Here is a 27,313-nt window from a genome sequence, read left to right on the forward strand (position 1 = left end):
ACAGAAGTAAAACCAGTTATATGCAAATCAATCAATATATAGACATGCAATAAGTTCATACTCAGGGTTATAAAATTAAATTCAACTATATAGGGTTGCAAAATTCAACTGTATATTGTTTACACAGGCCACCTGAAACTAAGTGATTTAAAATGTGTAAATGTAAAAGAATGAAAGATAAAGAAAAATTTAAAATGAAAACAAATCAGTTGCCAGACTGTTAATGTCAGAAAATAAATCAAATTTGAAGTAAAAAAAAAAAATAGCAGCAAAACATAAAGAACAGCAACAAAAAATGCTTAAACTACAAGTAAAGAGGGAATTAAGGTTATTTGTTTCCTCTGATAATTAAAGCAGACAAAAAAGTTGTGTAGACCCTCTAATAGACATATTTAAATCTAAATCAAGAACACAGCAAAAACAAAGACATCTAAAAATAGAAGAACATTAGAAATGAAACTACATCACTAGTAATTAAACAAAAATAGTGGAAAAATGTACAAAGCCTTATAAAAGGAGACTCAGAGTTCCTAGAGTAAAACAACAAAATAATTATGGCATATTTAGAAAGTAACTATAATGAGCCCAGCACATTTCAAAATCTATGGAACATGGCCAAAGTACTACTTAGAGGAAAACTAAATTGTTATTTAATAATAAACAATTATTTTCAGTCCTTCTTTTTAGTAATAAAATAAGTATTGAACTCTAGAATTTTAAACAGAAAATAAAGACTGTGTAAACAACGATATTTAAAATAGCAATGTGGGGGAAAAACACTTTCAATTAAATTTGGTGGCTGAATCCATTAATCCAACAAATTTGCTTCTTACCTTATTCTTGGTACTTCAAATACATTAGTGTATAAATGGTTTCCAGTCAAGGTCCAGACAACTCTCAGGGAACAGCTCATACCAATCTTATCCAAGCTCTTTCAGAGAGTGAGCAGTGTCAAGGAAACTTCCAAAGTCCTTTAAGATGCTAGTATATCCTCTAAACTAAAGCCATACCAAAAGAAAAATAAACTCATAAACATGGTTTAAAATATCCCAATTAAATATTAGTATTTTGACCAAAATTGATGAATATATACTTTCTCATTAGCAGATTCTCTGGGAAAAATTAAAATTAAATATTAGTCTTAAAGTAATAAAAAACATTTTATTTAAATTAAAAATAGACTTGCTGTTTTCACTTTAAAGTCCAAAGAACAAAATTTTAAGTCTAAAACTATCCTCCCCAGTTATTTTTTCTGTTGAGTCCCATATACATTCCTTCTCAAAGCTTGTATTCTTTTCCCAGTTTCAGTGTGTGCTGTTTGGTAATTGGCAAAGTTCCATCAGGGTCTCTGAATTGTATTAGTTCAATATTAAGTCTACAAAGTGTCTAATCATATTTTTAAATTGCCAAATTTAAGTGCGCAATTTAGTGGACTTTTCAAATGTATACATCATGAACTACTACAAACATGATAGATAACATTTCCATCACTCCAAAAATCTTCCTTGTAGCACTTTTCAGTCAGCTGAACCTGAAAGCTGCTCAACTACTTTCTATTATCATAGTTTTGACTTTCCAGAATTTTGTATGAATGGAATAATAGAATACAAAGACTTTTTATATCTTCTGCCCTTTTAAAATGCATCCACATTGATGCTTGTTTTTAGAAGTACATAACCTCAAACTGTCAACAATCCAAATGTCACCAAATGGTCAATAGACAAACAAATTATCATACATGGTATTACTCATATTTTAAAGAAATCCAAAATATTAAGAAACAAGATCATCAGAACACTAGCCACATCACCACCAAATCTGGGAAACAAATCCATTCTGATACTCCACACTTCAGGACCCAGTACTTAGTATTACTAAAGCTCAAGACAGAGTTTATTCTTATACATGAGTGAAGGAATGGGTATAGAAACGTGTCTTTGATTTTAACTAAAAACCAGAAATAGCAGGCAGTCTGGTACACCAAGAAGTCTGTGCCAGTTGTCTGGAACCCATGATGAATTCATTAACATTCAATTAGGAAAAGTCTCACTAAGAACATAATTTTGTCACAATATATCTGCCACATCCAGGAGCCGGCCATTCTACATCTGCTGCTAGTGCAAGGCCCCCAGTTCGCCCCACTAGAGTCATGTTCAGGTTTCAAAGCTGAAGCTGCTGTGTTAATTGAAGCACAGGCCATTAGGGGTTGACATGTGGTAGGGTGGGCAGGTATGACCTCGACTTCATTTCTGTACTCCTTGGAACACTTTTTCCTCTATTTTCAATTCTCTAAATTGCTTAATAATAATACCTCTGGGCACAGGCAGTATATGCATAGCCACTTGGTGTAATTCTCTCACCTTAAAATATACTCTAATATTTTTGTGGAGTATTTTTTATTCTTTAGCTTGTGAACAAGCCTCTATATCCCTCCTCAGAATCCTCTACTGCCCCAAATGCAGAATGGAATTGGATTCAGTGTATTTAGTCATGTCTACATAAGCCTAGCTCTAACAATTTAAAGCTGGAAATTCCCCTGTGCTCTATAGAACAAGCAAACTCAGATGCCTTGCATTTTAACTGCAGTAGATATTATTCTGCACATAAATGCTTAAAAGGACTGGAAATATCCATTTTCTTACAATCAAATCTCTGCTTCAGCTGAACAGTCCTAGGAAATCCTGCACCTGTATTGCTAGCTAGCAAGAGTCTGCAAACTGACAGTGCCTGAGCCAGCGTAAGGGGCCTTGAGATTGTGACTGCTTTCTTGGTCATCTTTAGGGCCAGGGTTGGAGAGGTCACCCATGACCTCTGCTGTTTTTATATGTGAATTCTCCCTTCATTTGTGCCCACTAAGGCCCCTGTGACACTGTGGCATATCTGAGATGCTCTTTCAGCCCCCATTCCTCCCTTTTCTATTTGCTTTTGCCACTTAAACCCATCCACTTTTATGCATTTGCCCTTGACATTTCTGAGGAAACCAACACCTTTCTGAAGAATTAATTACCTTCGCCTACTTCCCTGCTTTTATAAATATAGTCACTCAGTTATAGATAAAATCTCCATAAATAGATGTCATTACCTATCAAAATATCATGTAGCCTAAGACTTAAAACTTATAGTCTAAATGCCAGTAGAAATCATTAAAGCCAAAACTCCACTTAAATCCTGAGAATATAATCTAGAAAATATAAATAAAAGGCCCAAGCCCTGTGGCTAGGCTCCACAGAAATCCTCTTCTGCATATTTTGTGATATTCCATTCCATCTCCAGTCATGCAAAAGGATATTGGTGACTCCAGTGGGGCACACCATAAAGAGTTGTACCTTCCCTGGTCAGGTTCTTAAAAATTTTTAATTAAAAAAGTGTAACTAATTAAGTGGAGAATAAAATATGACCATTATTTTTATAGCAACTGAGTTAGAGAATGTAGTTGCTATGGAGTCCAAATGGGCCTCTTAACTGAACTCAAGAATTAAGAAATTATATCCACCCAATTACTAACAATATCAGGCCAAGAAAGTGGGCTCCAATAAAGGTAATTCAATGGAAAATTGATAGACTTTCCAACAGATAGTGCTGGAGCAATTATATACCCACCAGTAAAAACATCTTTCTCAGCCTGCATCCCATTCATGGCTGCCCCCAGGATGTACAGAACACTGGGACAGTAAACAGTGGCCCCCCTTTTTTTTTCATGTAGATGGAGGTCTGAGCCTCTGTCCACATCAGCAGTTTGAGCCCAAATCAACATGTTAACTTCTGCCAAATCATTTTCAAACAATCCTGTGAAAGAAATACTGTGACTGCCAGCCGGGAAGTTCCCCACTCACTAAGCTGCCTTCTTAGAATCAAGGCCCATCTGTTGGGCCCAGGATTACCTCATATTCAAACTCCTCAGCACATTGGGTTGACCCAATCAGTGGATTAAAGTGTTGGACAGTACCTTCAAGGGGAGAAATACTGACGGGGGCTCATGTGAGTTGTCTCAGGCCCCTAGGGGGTACTTTGACCATTTTGAGGGAAGCCTTAAAAACTGGAGGGGGTGGTACTGTGGTGTGCAGCCTCCATGTGGTGCAAGAACCCCACTTACCCAGGACTAAAAGCAATACTACCATGAATCATATACAAAACCCATTTCAAAATGGATCATAAATCTAATATAAAATCTCAAATTATAACATTTCTGAATGATAATGATAACAGTAGAGAAAACATTTGCAATCAGGCTAGTCTTTTTTTTTTGTTAGCTAACATACATAAAGCAAGAAACGTAAATAGAAAAAAAATGTATACGTTTGACTTTTCAAAATAAAACTTCTGCTATTTGAGACAGTTTAGACAATGAAAACAGGCACAGACTGGAGAAAAGATTTGCATAGCACATATATACATAGTGTCATTTTACATGGAATGTAAAAATGACGCATATTCTGCATACTTAATGAATTATCAACACACAGTTGTCAGAAATAACCAAATTTAAAAGTGGGTAAAGATTTGAATAGATACATCTCCAAAGAAAATACACAAATGAAAATAAGCACATGAAAAGATGCTCAGCATCATTAGGGAAATGGGAATTAAAACCACAATGAGATACTCTTAATACTAAAAGTGGTTTTAAGAAGAAGCATAATTGAAAATGTCAAGTGTTGGGAAATGGATCAACTGGAAGACTCATGTATTTCTGGTGAGAATTAAAAATGATAAAACTACTTTGCAAATGAGGTTGGTGATTTCTCATACAGTAAAACACATTCTTACTGTGTGGCTCAACAACCTCACTACTAGGTATTTACCCAAGAGAGATGATATAATCTGTCTACACAAAATCTTGTGTGGGAATGTTTATATCATCTTTATTCATAGTCACTCAAAACAGCCAATAATTCAATTGTACAGCAAGTTGTAAATGGGAAAAAAAAGTGGTATATCCATAAAAAGGAATACTACCAAGCATTACAAAGGAATGAACTTCTGATACATAAAACATGAGTGAGTCTTGAAAACATTATGTTAAGTGAACAAAGATAGGCTCAGAAATTACATAACCTAAGTTTGTATTTCAATGATGTTCTAGAAAATATACATATATTGGGACAATAAACAGCTTTGTGCTTTCCAGGGCTTGGGAACAGAAGCAAGGGATTAATTACACAGGGTTATGAGATAACTTCTTAGAATGATGGAAATGTTTTATATTTAGATTGTGATGTTGATTATGTGACTATGCATTTGTCAAAATTCATAGAACTGTACACCAAAAATAAGAGTTTTTCTCAATTATATTTCAACCTAATTTTAACAAGAGAGATAATTAAAACATAATTCATACATGAAAAATATATCTTTGCCCAATACCATCCCCCATAATTATCCATCATTATCATTGCTTTAGTACAATTTTTGTGTTTGCTAAATTATATATTGTGTTCATATATGTACACTTCGAAGTTTTTACTATCAGTTGCCTTTATTCATACATGTATAAATATAAGATGATCTCTATATATCACTAAAAGTGTACACACAGATATATCTCTTCTATTTTTCTCATTTTTAAACATTTTCAATTTTTAGACACACAAGAAGTTATAGAAGTAGAACAGTGTTCCCTTATATTCTTTACCCAGATTCCTTGATAATATCTTACATAGCCATTGTACATTATAAAACCCAGGAACCTGACTTCAGTACACTACTACTAGATTATAGACATTATCCAGATTTTACTAGTTTTTACATGCACTCATTGTTATTGATTGATTTTTTTCATTTGTGTGCAGACTGGTTATAAGCCTTGTTGATCAATCCTTTCAAGTACTTAGAAAAATGACAGCAAATAGGAATCAGCCCACTCCCTCCAAACTAGGGAGTTGGTAAAAGATTATGAAGAAGAGTGAGGGATTCTGAGCATACCACTGAGTGGCCTATGCATGAAACTAACTAGAATCAACACAAGAAATGTTTTGATTGATGGTATGGAATATTGCTCAGGTTTTAGACTGACTTCTGGTTCACACACAGGGGGACAAGAATTTGAAAAATGAAATTTACATGTGAACCATAACCCACAAAAACTAAATAGATGGTCCTGTAAAACCAAACAGGTTGACAGCCTGCTAAACTAGAACACTGCCTCATAACAAGGTCTACCAAGATACAGTCCAAAATTAATCATCATAGCAAGAAACAAGAAAATCTCAATTTAAATGAGAACAGATCATCAACAAATGTCACCTCAAGAGGCCAGAGCTGTTGGAATTATCTGACAAATATATTAAAGATGCATTCTTTAAAATACTCCAACAAGTAATTATTGACACTCAGATTTAATTAGAAAAAATAGATATCAGCCAAGAAATAGAAGATACTTGTATTTTCTACTTAAATCTTTAGGACTGCAAAGACTTTTTAGAACTTAAAAATATAAAACAAAAATGAAAGCAAAAAACTCACTGGAGGAGTTCAACAGTATAATGGAGATAACAAAAGAAAAGAATTAGTGAACTTGAAGATAAATCATAAATGTTATCCAATATGAACTGTAAAATTGTTAGAAAAGCAAACAAACTGAACATGTACCATATGACTGGTAGAACAACAAAAACAAAAGATTAACATTGTGTCACCAGTGTTCCAGAAAGAGAAAGTGGAAAAGGAATTGGATGAAGATTTATGAAGATTGAATTGAAAAATTATGGCTGAAAACATCCCAAATTTGTTAGTCATGAAATTACAGATACAAGGTCAGTAAACTCCAAGCAAGATAAACTCAGAATAATCATAACCAGACACATACACATGAAATTCGACTTTCCAAAACCAAAGGATAAAGAGAAACCTTGAAAATGGCCAGTGAGCAAAGATCCATAACCTATAAAGTAGTAAAATAAATAACAGAAGATTTCTCATCAGAAAAAAAGAGGTGAGAGGAAGTGACATTTTTAAAATTTGCTTTAGAATAATTTCTTATGGGAAAAAAATTCACATTTTTAATTACATTGTTCTGGAATGCTCAGATTATTAATTTTAATTTTAAATGAAAAAAGAATATTTACTATTTAATATGTTACATAAACTCACTGAATTCTCACAGTTTATAAAAGTAACACTATTATTTTCAGTATTTTTATAAAGGGGGAAATTAAGGTTAAGCCATTGTTATAAGTTACAACTGGTAGGTGACTGGGCAGGAAATGAATAAATGAAATTTTAAGAGGTAGTTGAACAATTTGTTATTTTATCATTGTTGATGTTATTACACTTAGAAAGAGATTGCTTGCAAAGAAAATCATTTCTCAATTGATGTTTCACAACTGGTTACTTTACCACATTACCAATTTCCCTATATAATATGATATATTGTCATAGATAAGCCTAGAATTGTGGACATGTATATGTGATGCTTCCCTTCATTTTTAAATTTTAACAAAAATATCCAACCAGATGATGACATTCAAATGTATTTTTGGAAGTACTGGGATCAGACCTCATGTGTGATCTTGAATAATCTTTATTCTCAGTACATATTCAAATCACTGTGTAAAAGTTCACTTAAAAAAACTGAAATGTATAAAATAAAAAATTTTAATTTATTTCTCACCATGTATCATATACTTTTCTGAGCAATTTATGTAATTAAATTAAACTTTTATAAACCCTTTATGTAAGATACTGTTAGTTTCCCTTTTTAGTAGAGAAGGAACAGAAGCTCAGAGAAACAATTTAACTTGTTCAACAACAAATAGGTAATTATTGTTTATGAAGATATCATAAATGTGAATATTTGAAAGGACTCACCAAACTCTAAAGGCATACTCACAGTAAGACTTTTATTTAAAAGTGCAGAATGAGAAAGAGTGCAGGTAAACATTAGGGATACGAGACATCCTGGCGTAATCTCACCAGGGTCCCTGTGCACACATGGATGTGCTTTGTCTCCAGGTTAGACCACCAAGATCTGTGTGCTCAGTCCTGGCGGCAAGCTTGTCTGATTAACTGCTTAGGTCAGGTGGAAACAATCAGGAAACAAACCGGCTCTGTGTGTCGCCTAAGGAGTTTTGGACTTTAAATGGCCCATAATGAATCCACGGCCCCTATCAGCAATAGCCAGATATGGGGGCATCCCCAGAGGTGAGGGCTTGGCTTCCAGGTCCAGCTGCACATGAGCTCTATCCCATGCTGTGTTGGAGCTTGAATTTCTACCCCAGTATCCTAGCTCCAGAAACCATGCCCTGAAAGCTATGCTGTTAGTGCAACAGGGGAAATTTACTGTTCTTCTGGCCTTATATTACTTATTAAAGATGAAGAACCAGGTCTCAGAGTGGTAAATTGATGTACTTATATTAATATGTTAATTGATCATAATTTTAATGGCTGACATTTACAACTTTGTGAAGAAATTTTATAAGCATTCCCATTTACATGCATGGGAACTGAGGTTAAAGAGAGCACATAAGGTTATACAGCCATTTCTGGAAGAGCCACCCATCTACTCATCATCCTACTGCATTGGTGACAAATTTAAAATCTGGAGCTAGACTGCTGGGATTGCAACCCTGGCCTAGCACCTAATGAACAATGTGTTTCCACCACACCTCTTTACCATCTGATGTGTCATGGTCCCTACCTCTCAGCAGGAATAATGATGGAGCATATGTATAACATATACTCATTGTGAGGATTAAGTGAATTGATATATGTATGGCTCTTAAACAGTGTCAGGTACAAGAACAATGCTCTATCAGCATCCGCTATTATTACTGATTTTATAAATGTGTACTGAGTGTTTACAGGATCTGTTCCAGACATGGGATAGAGGAATGAAAAACCAGGCAAAGTCATTGTTCTCAGGGAGCGTACATTGTAGTGGAAGAAGACAGACAATGCGTAAACAATCAAATATAGGCCATGTCAGGTGAAGAGAAGTACCATCAAGAAAAATCATATAGAGATGTTTTATAGAGTGCTGAATGCATGCTATTTATTACATAAGATTTGAGGCAAAATCTGATAGAAATGAAGAGTACTGCAGACATCTGAGAAAGAACAGTAATGGCAGAAAACAAATTGTAAGGGCTCTGAGGTAGGCATATGTAAAGTCTAAGGAATAGCAAAGGTGGTTAAAGTGGCTGATAACAGCATGAGAAATTAAAAGAAAATTACGAGGAGACTTAAGTTATTGCTATATGGAGGCAGGGCAGGGGGAGGGGCAGATCATGTAGGGTTTACACCATAGGACTTCAGGTCTTACTAAGAGTGAGCTAAGAAGCTTCTAAAGTGTTTAAGGAATGATAATAATAAAATCTAAGGTACATTGTTACATTTAAAGATACTCTGTTAGCTCCTGTGTGGAAAGCAGATTGTGTGTGTGTATGAGTGTAATTGTGTGTGTGTGTGTGTGTGTGTGTGTGTGTGTGTGAAGTAGCAAGGTGGAGAGGGGACTGTTTGAGGTGAGCTGATAATTGCTCAGACAAGGGCATACTCAGATGTCAGAATAAGTGGTCTAAATGGAGGGAAACAGAAAACCAGGATTTAACCTGGGTCTGCTTAACTTCAAATCCCGTTAAGTCTATAACCAGACATGGTACAAATATCTTTATCTCCTAACTCCCTGGATCCCCTGGTATAACTAAATTACATTTCTTCTTTCTCAGCTGAGGAAGGACCTTAGTAATGCCAATCCCTTTTCCCACCATGTCCTAGAGCTTATGTTCCCTCTCAAGTCTCAGCTCATTCAGCATTCTTTTTCTAGAAAACCTCACTCCTGTTCTCTCAATTTTCATCTATACACAGATGCATTGCAAATCTGCAACTCATTTAAAATCTTTTCTCATACTCCCTGAGACTGTTTTTAACTTCCTATGTAAAACAAAACAGAACTATTTATTTATCCTTCAGGCATTAGCAAACTCAAAATTAAACTCAGTATCCATTACCCTCCCTCATATAAGTCTGCTTATTATCCAACAGATAAAACTAAATTTATGCCTCCTCTCTTCTGGTTACCATCTTAAGCGAGTGTCAACTTTTTGAAAACAAATTTCAAGGCACATTGATGAAAAGAAGTTTTCTATTTATACATCAGCATTTAATAATGAGTAATGGCTGGCTGGGGTGGAAAATGAAAAAGCACAATATAGTATCTCTCACACTTTTGCACACACACAGAGTTCAGCTTAATTATGCAGTTTCCTTTAAGCAAAGTGAAATTATATTGAAGTTTGGGAGGGTATCTAAGTAGGTGATTTTCATTCCAAATTTTGAGTACAAATCTCACATATATTACAACATAGGATACATTTTTTATTATTCATAATTGGTCATACATTTAATTAGAGGAATATCTATTTGTTTGAAAGTCAGTAAGAACCTTGCATCAGTGTGAATCTTAGAATCTCTGACTTGGAGGGTATGTTTCAAAATATCTCAACCAATGTAGGAATCTCTTCTAAAGCAACCTTTGACAGTTTTCTAGACTCTGCATGAGCATGTTCAACAATGTAGCAATCATAAGCCCTTATAGAAGCTGATGCATTTAAAGAAACTCTAATCATTAGACCATTCTGTACTTCTTATTAAAGGAGGAGTTGTGGAGATACATGAGCAGGGAAATACAATGAAATCCAAACTATTTAAACATTTTTACAAACTAAATCCAAATAGCTGGTCTACCTGCTTCATTGTTCATCCTTTAAATAAAATTAGCCTTCTTCACAAGCATACCATGATAAATATCTCTAGGCCAACTTCACATTAGTTCTTTCTCTCTCTACTTGAATATGAACAAGTTCTTATCCTCACTGTATCTCAGTTTCTGTATCTGTAAACAAAAAGGTTGGTAATAATAAGGTCCATCCCATAATTGTATGGAGATGAAATGAATATACATAAAGTGCCTTAGACAGTGCCTGACACAAGTAATCAATTTAGGATAGGCATTATGGTGGTTGTTATTGTTATTTTCTTATTATAATTTCTTACTTCTTATTCCCTACTCTAATTCTAGTCCATTCCTCTGACTCTTGTTGGCCATTATTCCCTTCAATTGGAATCATCTTTCTCATTTCCCATCTCAATTTTTGGCATATCCCAGACTGACTCCTGGTTTTCACCCTTTATCTTCATATGCAAAGAAACCACCTGAACTGCACACCCCTCATTCAGCCACGATCTGCCAGTCAAAGGGAAAGGAGAAGAAAATTCCTGGAGCTAAACTAGCTCCAGGGCTTCCAGCTGCTGTAGATCCACAATGCCAAATCTCAACTCAAACTTCTAATCACAGATTTTTTCATTTCTGAAGTTCACATCAGCTATTGATCCTCAGCACAGAGGGAAAATTGTGCAATTCTTATCTCCTACCTCTCATTCTCATGTGACGGTATCACGATTCCGGCCTAGTAAGTTGTGCAGTGTCCTTTGGGACTGCCCATTTTCTTGGTTAAAATGACTGTTTGACAAAGACAGACCTAAATTTTCAGGGCATTCTAAGAAACACGCATCTTTAATGTCCAGCAACTGAACGGTGCTTCCTTTCCTGCTACCCTGATACCTACTTTGTGGTGGCTACACGGGTGTGACGCTGGTAAGAATCACCAAGGATTTTCCAACAACATTCTGTTTCCCGGTGGGGGCCAGTGTTTTAGGAATCCTCACATCCAGTGACATATTTTCACTGCTTTTTCTAGAAGCCAAATAAAGGTGATTGAATATTTTGGATTTATATTTTTATGCCTGTTGTTTTATTTAGGCATAGCTGTGACTCTCTCCTTGCAAATGCTGTACATGTCCGTTTAGGAGGGGAGCTCCACAGAGGGCTTCCTGTGCAGCTCAGCAGCTTTTTTAGATACCCAGCTTCGTTAAAATAAATGTCTAAAAGTGCATTCAAAAGTTATTTCTCTGGCTTTTATTACTCTTTTCTTCTTTTGTAGTCATTTGTAATAAATACCAAACACAAGTCATACCTCCATTCTTACCCACTTTTCACAACTAAGTCTATGAATGGCCCACCATTAGACCTTAATTCTCTCCCAGTCCTTGAGGCAGCCCTATATTTAAGGGTCCTGTCTGGATATGACATTTTTTTTTAAGTGTTCTGCAAATAACTTAAAAAAATTTGTGTCCTTAACGTTTGGGTTTTTGCTTCTCAAACCATCTATAAAAAGGGGCCAGATTTTCTCAACTAATCTATCATGAATTGATTTTTCTTTTAAAGTGCACACACACACTCAAACTAGAAACTAGAAAATTAAATTTTAAAAAGTATGCTCCAATTAATAGACTCCTATTTTTACTATTAAAATTACATTTCAATAAATATAATAAAAACTTATAAAGTATATTTTTAAAAAGACAAGTTAAAATGTAGAAAATTCTTATTATATTCACAACTATTTGATTTTCTGCAATATAAACAAATTGCAATAAGTGAAATGAAATTATCCATAGTAAATGTGTATTTGTACACTTTGAATGAACCCTGAGACATTAATATTTAAAATTTTAAGTGATGAGCTTGCTTATTTGTTAATTTATTTAATATAGGTTGGATTGATGACAGTGATACAGCAACTGATACTCTATAGCTAAACATGGGATTAGAAGTGTTTTGGTTTATTATCACTCCTAGAAGAAACCAATCTAGGAGTATATATTGATGAGAAAAGAAAATAATCTAAAGAATTTCATCAAGCTCAAGATATTCATTTTAAACTTTTACTGAAAATGGAGCAAACATTGTAATGATGTATCTCAAACTTTACCTCCAAATCTTCACCAATAAGCAGTCCCAACAATTTGTCTTATAAGTTATAGCCAAATTAAATAATTTGATGTAAAAATGAGTTATGGATTTTATACTGTTTCATCAATTTTTCTTCTAGATTAAGAAAACTGCCTAATGTTATTTTCTTAGTTAATTAACTTTCTTCTATTCTCTAAAAATGTCTAGCTACTTTTGGTTGTGCAATATAACATAACTTAATCACAAGAGTGATATCCCATCATATTCAGTGGTCTCAATCACATTACATGCAAGGATTATTTAATGGGAATCGTCTAAGAATTCTGACAAAGTATTATTCTCCCTTTGCAAAACCTGTGCTCTAAATTGGTATTAACATGTTGGCAAGTAACATGTACTTATAAAGGACATTTTAAAAATAGACTATAAATGTTACATTATTTTATATAAAAATTAACACATTAATTTTGGTAGTAATTAGGAAATAGAAAAAAAAAACAAATATCATTCCTTAGCCTAAATATGGCCACCAAAATGCTGATAACCTGAGCAGACTACATATTTCTGAGTGGGGATCATTTAATGGATAGAGCTAATATTAGGCTTCAACAACAATAGTTTAGATAAAATAACTGGATATAACCTTGTATTTTACTTATTTTAATATAAGTAATTCTATTTTTTCCTGATCCATGTAGACATAAGTGCTTTGCCTATTACTTTCCAAATGGCACAGGTATCAGCTTACCAATTATATACCTTAAAATAAATGTAATCTAGAGATCTATGAAAACACATTTGGATAAATATCTGGCAATAACATTAATAACATCACATGTTTCCTAAAAAGATTACACATTCTACTGTTAAATTTCCTTTTTAAATCATTTATCAGCTTCTCTTTATTCATATATTGAATCTTGTCCTTGGGAATAAATTTTAATTCTCACCATTTTGGCCAGGAATGTCCATATTCTTTTAATGCATAAATACATCCTGAATATTTCTTATTCTGTAGGAAGAGCTGTGAAGTACAGAAAATAATGTTTCAAAGAGAAATCATAAGGGATCATTTATTGCTCCAGCACTTTGAAAAATCTATGAAATTCCTTTATGGCTTCTTCATTATATTTTCAATGGAACAATTAGTTTGAGTGGCTACAAACACTGAATTTTCATGACCACATTATCCTTTGAAGCCAAAATTACTGAATACATTATTATCTATGCAAAATATAGTGGGTTGGGGTGAGTTTGTGATTAAAAAGCATAAGTTGCCTCCAACTGGAAAACTAGTTGAGAGTTAATTTCCTAACAGCCTACCTAGTCACACTTTAAAACCCATGTAGTTTGCATAATTTAGTAGTTTATTTCAAGGGTATATTTTTCAAGTCTAGAGAACAGTATCTTTGGCTCTTTTAATATTTAGCAATAAGTGGTAACATCTCAAATACAAAAATAGTCCCTCGAAAATTTTAGTTGCAATTTCTTGTGTAATAAGACATTTTCATGCCTATTTCATTCAAGCACATGCTCTAATTACTTCAAAATTACCGAGGGCGTAACTCTAGCACCAAGCGAAGTAATTTCCCATGGCTTGAGTAAAAGTTCTAGGAAGTTTAGGTAATATATGGAGGTTTTGAGTCCAGACCAGGGATTGGCAACTATTTTCTATGAATAAAAACATAGTAAATAATTTACGCTTCCATCTATACAATCTCAGTGACAACTACTGGGCTCTGCCTTGGTAACCTGAAAGCACTGAGGAGATGCTTAAATGATTGGGTCTGAATGTATTCCAATAAAACTTTATTTACAAAATAGGTGGTTGATGGGGTTTGGCTCTCAGAATGCTTGCTCAATATCCTGTATCCTCGAGGGGCCAGTGTTTTAGAAATCCCTTGAGATTCCAAATGAATTTTAGAATGGATTTTTTTATATTTCTATGAAAAAAAAATGGGAAGAGCTCCTCTTTTTAATGGATTATGTTTCAATAGTGGAATAAAATACATTGAGAAAGACTATGATATTGCTGTCTCTAAATTTGGCAAAACTCAAAGTAATTATAGAGACAACTTAGGTGATACACTTTTTTGGCAACAATATTTTCATGTATAATCTATTTTCTCTTCCCAGAGCTCAGTTAACAGAGTTCCTCTCTCTAGTATTGCACAATGTGGAATGGGAGTTGGAGGATGCACACTCCTTTTAGAGATTCGTGTAAAAGAGAACAGTGTTATTAATTACATTTCATCTGGGATTTTTAAAAAATTCAATTAATATATTGTGCAGTACAAAGAAAGAAATACCTGTCTCCCAAGGTCTGGGGCAAGATGTCATCCAAATCCTATTTTACACCTAAATAATTTTGTATATGTATGCATGTATGATCATTTAGAAAATTTCACAATGTGTCTCTTATTTAGATATTACAATATTATTTCCCATCTTAAGGTAAATGTGCAGTTTTGGAGAAAAGTGTCCCATATTCAAGGTGTCCCACCACTCTGCTTCATGTTCAAAGGGATAATCCCTACAGAGAAGCCCAGTTCTTTAATAAATTGTTAGGTAAATTGAAGGACAAAGTGTCTAGCCTGGCAAGCAAGATCACCTCCATATAAAACCAGTATTCTTATGGTGCCATACATCTGGCTTTCTTTGCTACTTAATGATCTTTCAGGCACTTAGGAAATTGGTAGGACCAACACTTCTGTAATATGAATAATTACATTCAGACATGGCTGACTATAGATTTTGTGTATTCTTGGGAGTAAAACTAGGTATTATGTGAATACATGGAATTAGAAAAGAATGCTGATAGTAATGTTAGATAGTAAACTTTATCAACAAAATGTTAATGATGAGTCAAGAATTTGCAAGTCTCTGAGAATGTTTAGCAGACTGTTAGTAACACTGACACATTAGGAAATTTGGGACCTTATGCTCCAGTGATGTGATTAACTGTAAATCATTTATTTAATATTATTAATGGGAATAAACAGTACATTAAAGCTTTTAATGCTTTCATCTCTCCTGTATTTTTATTTTTTAATTGAAATGTATCCATTCATAAGTTTACATATAGTGTAAATGTTAAAGGTGAAATAAAAATCCTGATTATCCAATTTAATATTTTTAAAAGAAAAGTCCTTTGATGTTAGATTGCAACTCTATTCCTTGTATTTTTACTATCCAAAGTGTTTTATCTGACTATATGTAAATCAATTTACTATTGCTTTAGTAAATGAAATCAGTGGGGCTGAGTTACAGTGCACTACAGAGGCAATTTCTATCTTATAGTAAAGGTAGGCTGTATTATCCTTTATTTTCTCTTACTGTTGATATGGTAATTGAATCCTTTGATTCTTCAAATTTATTAGCAGCTAATTTTTTTATGATCAAAAAAACAATAAGAAAAATACATCTATTTAACTATGAAGCTGAACTTTGATTAAGAAAAGTATAATTCTATAGCTATTCAAAATTCCAACCTGGAATGGAAAATACAAGTTAATATTTATTACTCTCATTATAAGAGCATTTGAATTAAATAAAAGGCAACACAAATGCTCTTTCCCTTTTTCCTTTATTTTTGTTCCTGGTGGTTTTTATAATCTGGGAATTTGAATAGCTCTATACCTTTGTCCTGTCCCAAACTCCAACCACATTTCCTTTCCAGGAAATACTTAATAAAATTCTCTAAGAGAAAATAAAAATCTCCCTCCTCTCCCTATTAAATAGTAGAACTAACAGAGACAAACATGAAGTCTAAAAAGACATAATTACACTTGATATTTACCTTCCTACTTGGTCAATAAAATAATTCAAGGGTCTGAAAAATAAATCTCAAGTATTAGAAATTACAGAAAACTACTGGAGTATGTAAACTGCTGAGAACTTAATTTTTTCTAAAAAGATAAATATTTACCATTTTTAAATATAACCTATAATAATCTAAAATGGCTAGAAAAAATTCCTGTTGCCAAGTGATTGAGAACTTGTCTAAATTCTGTTTTCAGGCTTATTAATTTCCAAACTCATATGTTAGAGCCTGTGGAGAGTAGCGGAAAACAGCCTGAAGAGACAGAAGACTTATACAGCATTGGTTAAAATGTTGCTATACCAGCCACATGATTTACTTAGACATTTGTGTGGGTAAGTACAAATATACTACTCATAGAACATGTTTCTCTGAGCTGTGGAAGCATTTTATGTATATTTTTACCAAATTAAGTCTCATGACAATTTCATAAGTATTATCCTTACTTTGTGGGTAAATTGATATTATTTTAGAGAAATCAAAGTAATTTGCTCAAGATCAACTAACATATAAGTAATAAAAGCAGCATTTGAAATGAAAAGTCCTAGCACCGAAGCCCATGAATATGTAACAGCTATATTACATGGCACAATTAAAAATGATCCATTTATTTTAAAAAGTGCCCCTTGATTGTGTTTTAACAATTACTACTGATTATTCTGTGAAGAATTCCAAGGATCTTGGAGTTCCAAAATTATGGCTATAGAAACTTCCTAGCATTTACCAGCAATCCCTCCCCCGCCCCACTGTGTGCTTCCCACCAACAGTCTTCTAATGTAATAACCTAAAGGGTTCCAGACTATAACCGTGAAGGTATTTTATACAATACATAGTTACATAATCATGAAAATACTTTAAATAATGGTTGAGGAAAGTAGTATTATCTTTCATGACAAGAATTAGGGAGTTTACTTTAAAGCTTAATCTTAGGAATCCATTTTTGGGTTAATCTTAGGAATAAGTCTATTTGCACTTCAGACACTTCAAAGGGAGGCAAGAACAAATTTCTCTTCAGGTTATTTTGACAAGAAACAGATAAGGGAGTGTGAGCTGCCTTGTGACCCATTACATGAAATATTAGACATTAAAAAAAAAACATCCAAAGCAGATGCAGCAGAAAGCCAATTTCCAAGTTTACTGAATGTACAAGCTAGATAGGGTTCTAGGGATAAAATTCAAACCCTAATCAATAAGATTTGGTTACTAGTATCCTCATAGTCTCATAAACTATTTGTCTTCCTCCACTCTTCTCTCTCCCTCCACCTCCCTCCTGAAGTTGACTAATTAGATTTGCTTACTTTGCATCCTAGAAGACTAATAAGGCATTCAATAAATATTAGTTCATTTCACACAACTCAGTATTAGACAGACACACATAATACATTTTACTACTCACGTTATATACTTAAAATTTTTTTCATTACAAAAATATTATTTTACACTTAAATACTCATCTCTACTAAGTTAGGCTGCAGGCTTTCCTTACTGATGTTATCTTATTTATTCATGTGTTATTCATTCAGTCATGCACTATCCAAGCATTGGGATGGTTATAAAGATGAAATCAGCTCTAGAAAAAGAGGGACAGTTTAATGGGGAGGCGGGCAGGCAAATGGACAAGTTGCTCTATTGGAAAAGAAGCTACGGCAGTTCTGTGGAATCACAAAGAAGAGTAACTAAGAGAAAGACTGTATAGCTGAAAACTTAGGATTTAGCTCTCAAATACACTTTCTGTTAGATTAATGTCATTTGTTTATACATTTCTCAATCATACATTTTTTCTGACATAAACAGCCTTCAGATTGCCACTTAAATGACTTTTCATTTCAGCTGAAGCAAAATAATTCTGGATTCAATCTTGAAAAGTTTTTTTTTTTCTTTGTGGGAAGTGAACTAGTGGTAGATGTATATATTAGTTTATTAACCAAATCCTGTTTAAAGAGTTAAAAAGCAAGAAGTACTGTGACAATGAAAATTTCATATTTTCTTTGTTCAGTGATTCAAGATACTGCAGGAAGGCCTTGTTCACATCTACATAATAAATGCACTGAAAGTCTGAGGAGAGAGAGTGGATGGATATCAAGTGTTTATGTAGGAAATCAGCACACTAGCAAAAACAAATAACAAACCAATAAATAGTGTCATGGTGAGTAAGAGCCCCTGCATGATGTGTTTTCTCTAACAGAATGTTATTTCTTTTATTTTGTTGCAAACATTTCCATAAAACAATAGAAAAACATAGTTCAAGAGTGCTACCGTTCTGTGGCTGCAAAAGTCAGCTAACACTGAAAATCCTGTCATGGCATCTATTTATTCCTTCAATCTTAGGGATCATTAAACAGACATAAGATGATTTAAACCTCATATATTAGAGGAAAAGCTGAAATATGCATTAAGTTATAAAACTTAAATTTTCCTAAACATATCTGAGTTTTCTTGACCCATCAGAGTTAGTCTTAAACAATGAAGCAATTATATTGTTTCCATTTCTTCAAAGAAAAAAAAAACTCTCCCTTTGGGAAAATATATTTACCATGTTACTAATTATTAATAATATTTAGACCTATAAACTTTTGACATAATATAAATTGACAGAAAAATATGGTTTATATTAGCAATCAGACTTTCATTCTTCATATCAAAAATCTGATTTTTACATTAGATATTTAATTAGATATAAAATCTAATTTACATCTAAGTCACTCACATATAACTTTTACTGGCTTTAATATTGTTACCAGATACATCTCTAATGTATATAATTTTACAGGTATAGAAAACTGATTTTTTTTAAAGGTTGATAGCTATTAAATCAGGACTTAAAGCAATGAAAGAAGTCAGAAGCCTTTGTCCTAAGGACCTGTCTTTAATTAATCAGCTCACCTATCTCCTTGACAAGTGAGAAGGGCTTTCAGAGGAGAGACCCAGACTTAATAGTTTTATAGAGTGATTATGCGCATGATTTTGATCTAGTGACATTTACATGGACTAAGTTACAAGATAAAGACAATCTTCCTAAAGCCAGCCAAAGTTAATTTAATGGGATTTGAAAGATGATTAATAATACTGTGACAGGAAACAAAAAAGAGAGAAAATGTCTCCTGGAACTCCTTTCTCCTCTTCTCCAAGACAGGGTCAAAGGTGTGCTGTGTGCAGGAACAGTCCTGCATGAATCTCTTATATCCTGTTTATGTTCCTTTCCCCATCAGTTCCTTCTTCTAGATTCACTACTTATGGTGAAAAATCAGTTTCAACAACGATGAGATAAACAACAAAATCTTCTGAATTCGTCTCTACCCACTGATAGGTTTTAAATTGTTTTATTTTCAGAGAGCAAAAACACAGTAAGACTGAATAATACTAATAAGAACAAAAAATACACAAGAGTATTTTATTTTGTAGAACTATATATTTATCCTTATATGAAATTGAGTCATGAAATCCTCAACAAATTACAATTGCAAAAGTTTTTGTTTCTGTTATTTTTAGCATTGTATTGTTAAAGTCATTAAACAAGATGCCACTAGAGTGTCTCTAATGTCTTGTAATCTATATAAGCAAACAAAACCTAAGCCAGAATCAATGCCCTGGAATCTAAGACTGGAAATTTAAGATCAAGCAACCAAACACAAACAGCCAATTAAGATTTCCCAAACAAAACAACTATTTAAGCTCTAACCAATCAAACTATTCCCTTGCTTTGTTTTCTCATCTTCTCTATAAAAAACTCTCTCCTTGCTCCTCTCAGTGGAGCGCTCCCCACTGCCTTTCATTTGGCTTTGCCTGATTGAAATGGACATATGCTCAATTAAACTCTTGAAATTTTAATGTACTTCAGTTTACCTGTTAACAGTTCAAGTACCATTTAATCTACATTTGAGGAAATACAATATTCTCCAAATGTTATGGGGTAAACCTGTGAAAAGTGTTTCAAATTCACCCTGGGGTTCTGTAATAGATGGGGCTTTGGGGGCTTTTTTTTAAAATTCTAAATATTTCTAAGAAAATGGCCAAAAAGGTGATCTTTAGATACATTTTAATTTGGGGAAATTTTGCTAGGAAGCCAGATTAGGAGCCAGATGAGGGAGAACATGGCCTTCTTTTTGCAACTTTTCTTTGGTAGTTATGATCTAGGTTGGGATAGTCTTAGTGGAAGCTCTTAGGTTCTATAACCTCCTCAAGTCCAGAATGTGGTATCTTGTATAGTTGCAGGAAAGCGGCTATAAATGACTGATAATTAAAAACAATTACATATCAATGATCTAAATAGCAGTTATCAAAGATGAAAGAAGTCTGCATTTGGAACAAATTTTAAATTTAAAATCAGAAAAATAATTACGCTTTATCGACATTTAATATTTATACTGGCACTGATACCTTCTCTAAGGCCATTATATATCAGGTCATGTGTGATGTGTAAACAGAATAGGACATCTCCTTAAGGAAGAGTGAAATTCCATGAGGCATTAGGTGAAAATTGCACTCTCAATCGTTTTTTTTCTTTTAATGTTTTCTGATGAAGCACAGCATACATATGACAGGTTGACATGATTTATGAGTTATAGTAACTAGTTAAACTAAATAATTCTCAAAAAAGGATAATGACCTTGAAATATTCCTGTAAGGAAACAGTCTATTAAATATCAACAGTGATTGGAATACAATAAACAATGAAAAAAATCAGATGTGAGATTTAACATGTCCTAGTTAAGGCTCTTCATCAGCTATGCCATGGGACAAAACAATGGTGATTTTAATCATATCTGATGAGAGGTTGGCAACAGATGGGAACAATATAAGATCATCAGAAATATGGATTTATATCAATTATGTTTAAAAATGAATAATGCTCTCTCTTAGTTTATTTTCTGAGTTAAGAATTCTCTGAAGTTCTTGTAATTAGAAAAACAAACTTTTAATATTTATTTTCTCTTAAGGATCATATTTTGAGTATTCTGATATCTTTCCAAAGCATATAAGATGTAGAGATAACTACCCATATATATAACTTGTTTTAATACTTATATTTTGGAGTAGTGGTTAATAATTATTCAGTAAAAGAGGTCTGTGATTTTTCTTTTAAGTTAGAATGCCACTTCTCTAAGAGATCAGACTTTGAAGTGTTTTAATGAGAACAGGAATTGAGTATAATATTTGTAATTGAACAATAACGACTTCAATCTACATCTAGCATACAGTCTATAAATTTTAATTTTTAAGTGAAATATATTAATTACATAATCTGGAAACTGGGATTCTTTATGTTTATTACATAATTCCCATATAATTATCTGATGAAATTGATTGTCAATTTGTCACATTGTGAAAAAAAGGACCTGTAACTACAGATGCAATGTTATTTACATAAGTATATATTTTATTCTGATTTCCAGAAAATGTACCTTACTCATCTTTAACTGCAATTTGTAGAAATGTAAATCTATGTTACCTGGGCTCCTTGTCCATCTTTCCTGTGGGTATATTGCAAAATACAAAGAGAAATTTTTCAGTTTCATTAATTGAAATTTGGTCAAGAGTATGTTCATAGGAATATAGCTCATCATTGAATTATTTAAGATAATCCATTTTATCTAATAATCTGTAACCTGTGCTTCCCAGAACTACCATAAGAGTGAAAATAAGTCACATAAAAGACCCCAAACTATTTCTCAGGTTGTGCCAACTCCCCCCTGTGCTACCCACACTCATGCCAATCCGGAAAGTTTCCAAATAATTCTGGGATTCCTGATTACACACTCTGTCTCTCAGTATAGCTTAGTATGTAGGAGCACAGATTTTGAATTTGAATTTTGGCTCAATACATACTAGGTGTGGCTTTGAGCAAGGGTGTTAAGGTCACAGGATTCAGTAGTTAAGGTCACAGGATTCCAAGTAGATTTAATCCCTTGGAAAGTGTTGGTGTGTAGAAAAGGCACCATAGATGCTTTCTATCATCAGCTGCGATAACTTGTATTACAGACAACTAACACAGTTGCTCAGCCACAGGCTTGCTGCCAGCTCACTGTGGCCTAACAATACCCAGAAGTATATTTGTCAGGAAAGACGCCAGGTCCTGATGTGAGCACGGATGGGCGCTCTGAGGACTGCTTATTATTGGCACCGCTTCGGTCTCTGCAAGCGGCTGTGGCCCCTGAGGATGCTGATGCCCAGGCATTCTTGCTGTTCTGGGGACCCCTCACCACAGAGCTCACATTTCCACTCCTTGTTTCCCTGTAGCGTTCTCACTTCTTACAGAGCAAACACAGTGGCCTGCTTTCCTGTAACCAAATCTTTATGTCCACAAAAGATTATAAACTAGTAGCTCATAGATAGTATTGTTTATTAATATATATATTAATGCCTTTAGTTTGGGTCTCTATTTTCAATTGGCTGACAACCTATTGTTAATTATTTCCTTATATGTAATATATTCTCCTGTTTGGCTCCTGAAGACACTTTTTCCTTGGGGCCTAGTCTCTTTCTTATAGGGTAAATCAATCCCCTATAGCCTCTTTGGTACCACATTTATGTAAACACTGGCAAGCCACCACATTATTCTCCAAGTGTTTAATAATTTAAGATTGGTGTGTCCTGCAGTTTGATATGGAAGTTTTAATACAAATATAATGTGATAAGAAAAACTTGACAATTTTATAAAGTGTTCTTAGTCTTGGCTTGATACAAAATATCATAAAAGTCCTTAATAATTTTAAAGTAGAGAATTAATAATATAAGCATCCTCACCATATGTTCTTACATAATGATTTATAGCAACACTTTAGAGTTTCTTCATGCATTTTTTTCTTTCCCATAATCAAGTTTGTAAATAGAGGTTAATATATGACTTATCTACTTTAAGGTATACTAAAAGATATGCTAAGAGAAAAAATGAAATTGAATAAACTTATTTTGAAACCTAACTGGTATTAAAGGTAAACATTTTATAACAGGAGTTAAAATCTTCAAAACTCTATTCAATAAAACCAAAAGCCGTTCTGGGCACAGTGAGACATTTCAATAATCAGAACTACTTTTCACTTTTCAGAAATCCGACTAAAAAGAAATGGTTAAATGTGCTGTAAACAGGGCCGAGTTGTTAATGTCTTTCATGCAGCTGAACCAAGTGTGAGTTATGGAGCCATTGCCCCGAGGGTAACTGAAACAGATGAGGGAAGAGGGGAACTCACAGCAGGACTCACACTCAGACCAGGAACTGTCCATGATTAGCTTCAGTCAGTCTACAGGTCACTCTGTTCCTGCACTGTTATCCTTCTTCAGAAGCCCCTTAAAATCCCTTTGATTTTCTTCTCCCCACCTTCTGTGTTAGAGACAGCTGACTGCCTCAATATCCAGGCTGCCCTTCTTCCTTTTTAAATGAATCTTCTATTTTTAGTGACCTATCTGACCATCAGAATTCAGACTGCATTTTCCAGTCTTTCTTTCAAATAGCTGTCATCCATAGGTCCATGTGCTGGCCCATGGCATTGAAATAATATGAAATATCAAGCTACCAAAACAGAATTAGTGATCTCACCCCATATTAAGTGGTGGTAATACTTTCAGAGCATATAGGTAATGGTGAAACCCAGGTGAAACCTGGAGACATCTGAACTCCCAAAACCACTCTCCATGTCTTGGCTTTGCATGCTTGGATGTTCAGTGGCCCAGATTTAACAAAGGAGTTGCCTCAGTGATCTGTGTTTGTCAAAAGAAAGCTATTTTGATCATGAATTATCTTCATTTTATACTCCAATGGTTGCATAATTTAAGTAACGTTTTCATGGAGCCATGCCTCAAAGATTTCATAGGGTCAAATATCCTAGGTTTACTGTCAACAATCCTAAATACATCAGGTATATCCTGTTAAAAATATTTTAGAGGTAAGGGCCCTTTGGCTAGTAAATGTCATTATTGAGTTTGCCAAAGTATTAGCACAATTACAAGAGGCCATGACCTGCTATTTACTCTTTATTAATCAGATATGTAAGCTGAAAACCCATGTTTGGCTTATAGGATTCCTTCCTATAATGCTACACCAAACAATTTTCAACAACTCAACTCTGGCATTGACCATCATTGAGCCCAGGTGTTGAACAAACCAAGAGTCGGTGCTTTTGATACAGAATTGTTGATAAGCCCATATTATTAAAGAAACCTTCATTTATATGAAAGAATCTTCTTTTATGTAGCACTCCAAATCCATTTCCACACATAGTCCCAAGATTTACACTGACATAGATTAATAAAATCTTGTGATTGTTTTGGTGTGTTTTTTCCATTTGAGTTATAGTTATATATGATCCTCTGTAAAAGCCCAGATCTAATCTAGTTATAAATCTAGAGGGAATTAGGGAAGGATAAGAGAATAGGGCCTGAAGAGAGTGGCAGTGTGAATAGTGCAGGTGAGGTCATTAAAAGTCTTTCAGAGCACGAACTATTTCATGGGTCTTGTCAAGAGGCAGCCTCTGCTGTCATTAGAAACTCATGGAGCTTAGGCACTTTGGATATACAGATTTATTTGAATCCAAAATGTCTAAATTACAATACTGTAGTCTTTCTGCTTACCAAGAAAATGCACACACTTTCATAAAAGAGACCTCATGGGGCTGATCTTTAATCCATTCCTGCACTAGTGGTTTATAGCAGCATTGCCTTGACCCAATAATGGTGTGAACTCATCAGATAGGTATACGTTCTGTACCTGTATTGTTTCCACCAGCTTTTCATACAATAATGATTCAATTTCTTTGCTGTCTCAATCCTAACCATGTCAGATTACCATCCATGATTCTAGTTTCCTGTTGTGTCTGTTTTGTTACCCATAGTCCCTTTTGGTAATAAGTACTAACACAAAAAGTAATAATTTACAAATAACAGAATTATTTCCATCTGTTTTAAGTAGAATTAGGTTTGGTAAGAGGTAGACAACTCAAAGCATCTTTTAGAGGCTACACTGACACACTCAAATCTGACTTCCCAGGAATTATTCCCTAAACCAAACCAATAGACTGGAGACCAATATATATGCCACCTCTGCCTCTATCAGTAGATTAGGATTGACAAGAAGTTGCTACCAATGCTATTATTTCCAGGATCATGGCAGCTTTGTAAGGATTTTTCATCAGTAAATGTGCATATTCCCTACCTCTTTTGCCACAAGTAACTCTATCAAAAATTGAATTCTCACTTGGGAATCTTTTTCACTTTATGTGTCTAAATGTGTTTCCACTGATTTGTAAAATCTAAATCATATCCAGAAACCTAGTGCCAATGGAGTCTGAAAAGTAATTATATTTGCTTTATTTCTTCTATACACAAATATCAAATTTGACTCAGTATTGAGTAAGACACTATATTTGACATATATATAACTGACTTTCAAGTGGGAGTCAACTATCAACAAAGAATGTTGATGTATGTAAGTTTGAGAAATGATGGCTTACACAAAGTTAATATGCTTTTACTGCTGCTTAGGCAAAGTTAATATGTTTCTTTACTTAGGCCTTTTTAAGAGCCTTTTATATATGAAATTCATTATAGGGGGCTATAATAAGAGGTATTTTAGATTTATTTGACTACAGAGTAATTTTAAGAAACATCTATTAGAATCTAATGAGATCTTAGTATTAAATGCAAGACAGTTTAGAAAAAAAACAACCTAGCTCCTGTTTTTTCAGAAAGCTACGTAAGTTCAACTGACTATTTCCACCACCTCCTAAAAAATTATAGAGATGAAGTTAAGGAGAAATGCATACACATACATGTGTGTGTGTATACTGATATCTTGTGTGTGTGCAAACATATATAGAAACTGACCTGACATAAGGAATAATTACAAATAAATGAAAAAAACAATAGCAAAATTGATACCACATAATTAAGCCACTGGAACATTAAGAAAAAATGATACCAAACAGATGAGGGAGAAGTTAGTAGATAAGAAGGATCAGAACTAGAGAGAACTCACTATCATGTTTCCTTTAGCTACTCTTGAGAAAGAAATGAAAAACAAAATAAACAAAATAAATATATTATGAAGACTTTCTGGTGTCATGAATTATCAGAATATGGATTTGAAAGTGCTGAAGATTATTTTTTAAAAATCTATGAAAATCTACACATGCCCTACAATAGTTTAGAAACTTAATAATTAAGAAAACTCTTATAAGTCTTCAATTAAAAATGAAAAAAATAGGGAACTTTTTCCTTACCAAATAAAACAATTTACTTCCTATTTCTCTGAAATATTAAATGCCAGTATTTATGGAATCTATAGCTATACCTTTGAGGGAAAACATTCCCCAGAAATTTTTAATTATAGCTAATTAGTTTTCATTTTTAATGCACCTGAAAGTTATTCACAGAGAAGGAAATGTTCAGAAAATTTACCCTGCACACAACTTTTTGAAAATACACTATTTGTTACTGTACTCAAATTATAAAATTAATATAGGTTACAAAGCATCAGGAGGAAGGAAGTAAAATTTTTTATATTTTTTCAATATTTTCTACTATGTGCATATTACTTTTTTTGTTGTTATCATTAATCTACAATTACATGAAGAACATTATGTTTACTAGGCTCTCCCCTACACCAAGTTCCCCCAACAAACTCCATTACAGTCACTGTCCATCAGCATAGTAAGATGTTGTAGAATCACTACTTGTCTTCTCTGTGTTGCACGGCCCTCCCTTTACCCCAACCCCTACATTATACATGCTAATCATCATACCCCCTTTCTTCT

Source organism: Manis pentadactyla, chromosome 5 (genome assembly GCF_030020395.1).
Source record: "Manis pentadactyla isolate mManPen7 chromosome 5, mManPen7.hap1, whole genome shotgun sequence".
NCBI classification, from domain to species: Eukaryota; Metazoa; Chordata; class Mammalia; order Pholidota; family Manidae; genus Manis; species Manis pentadactyla.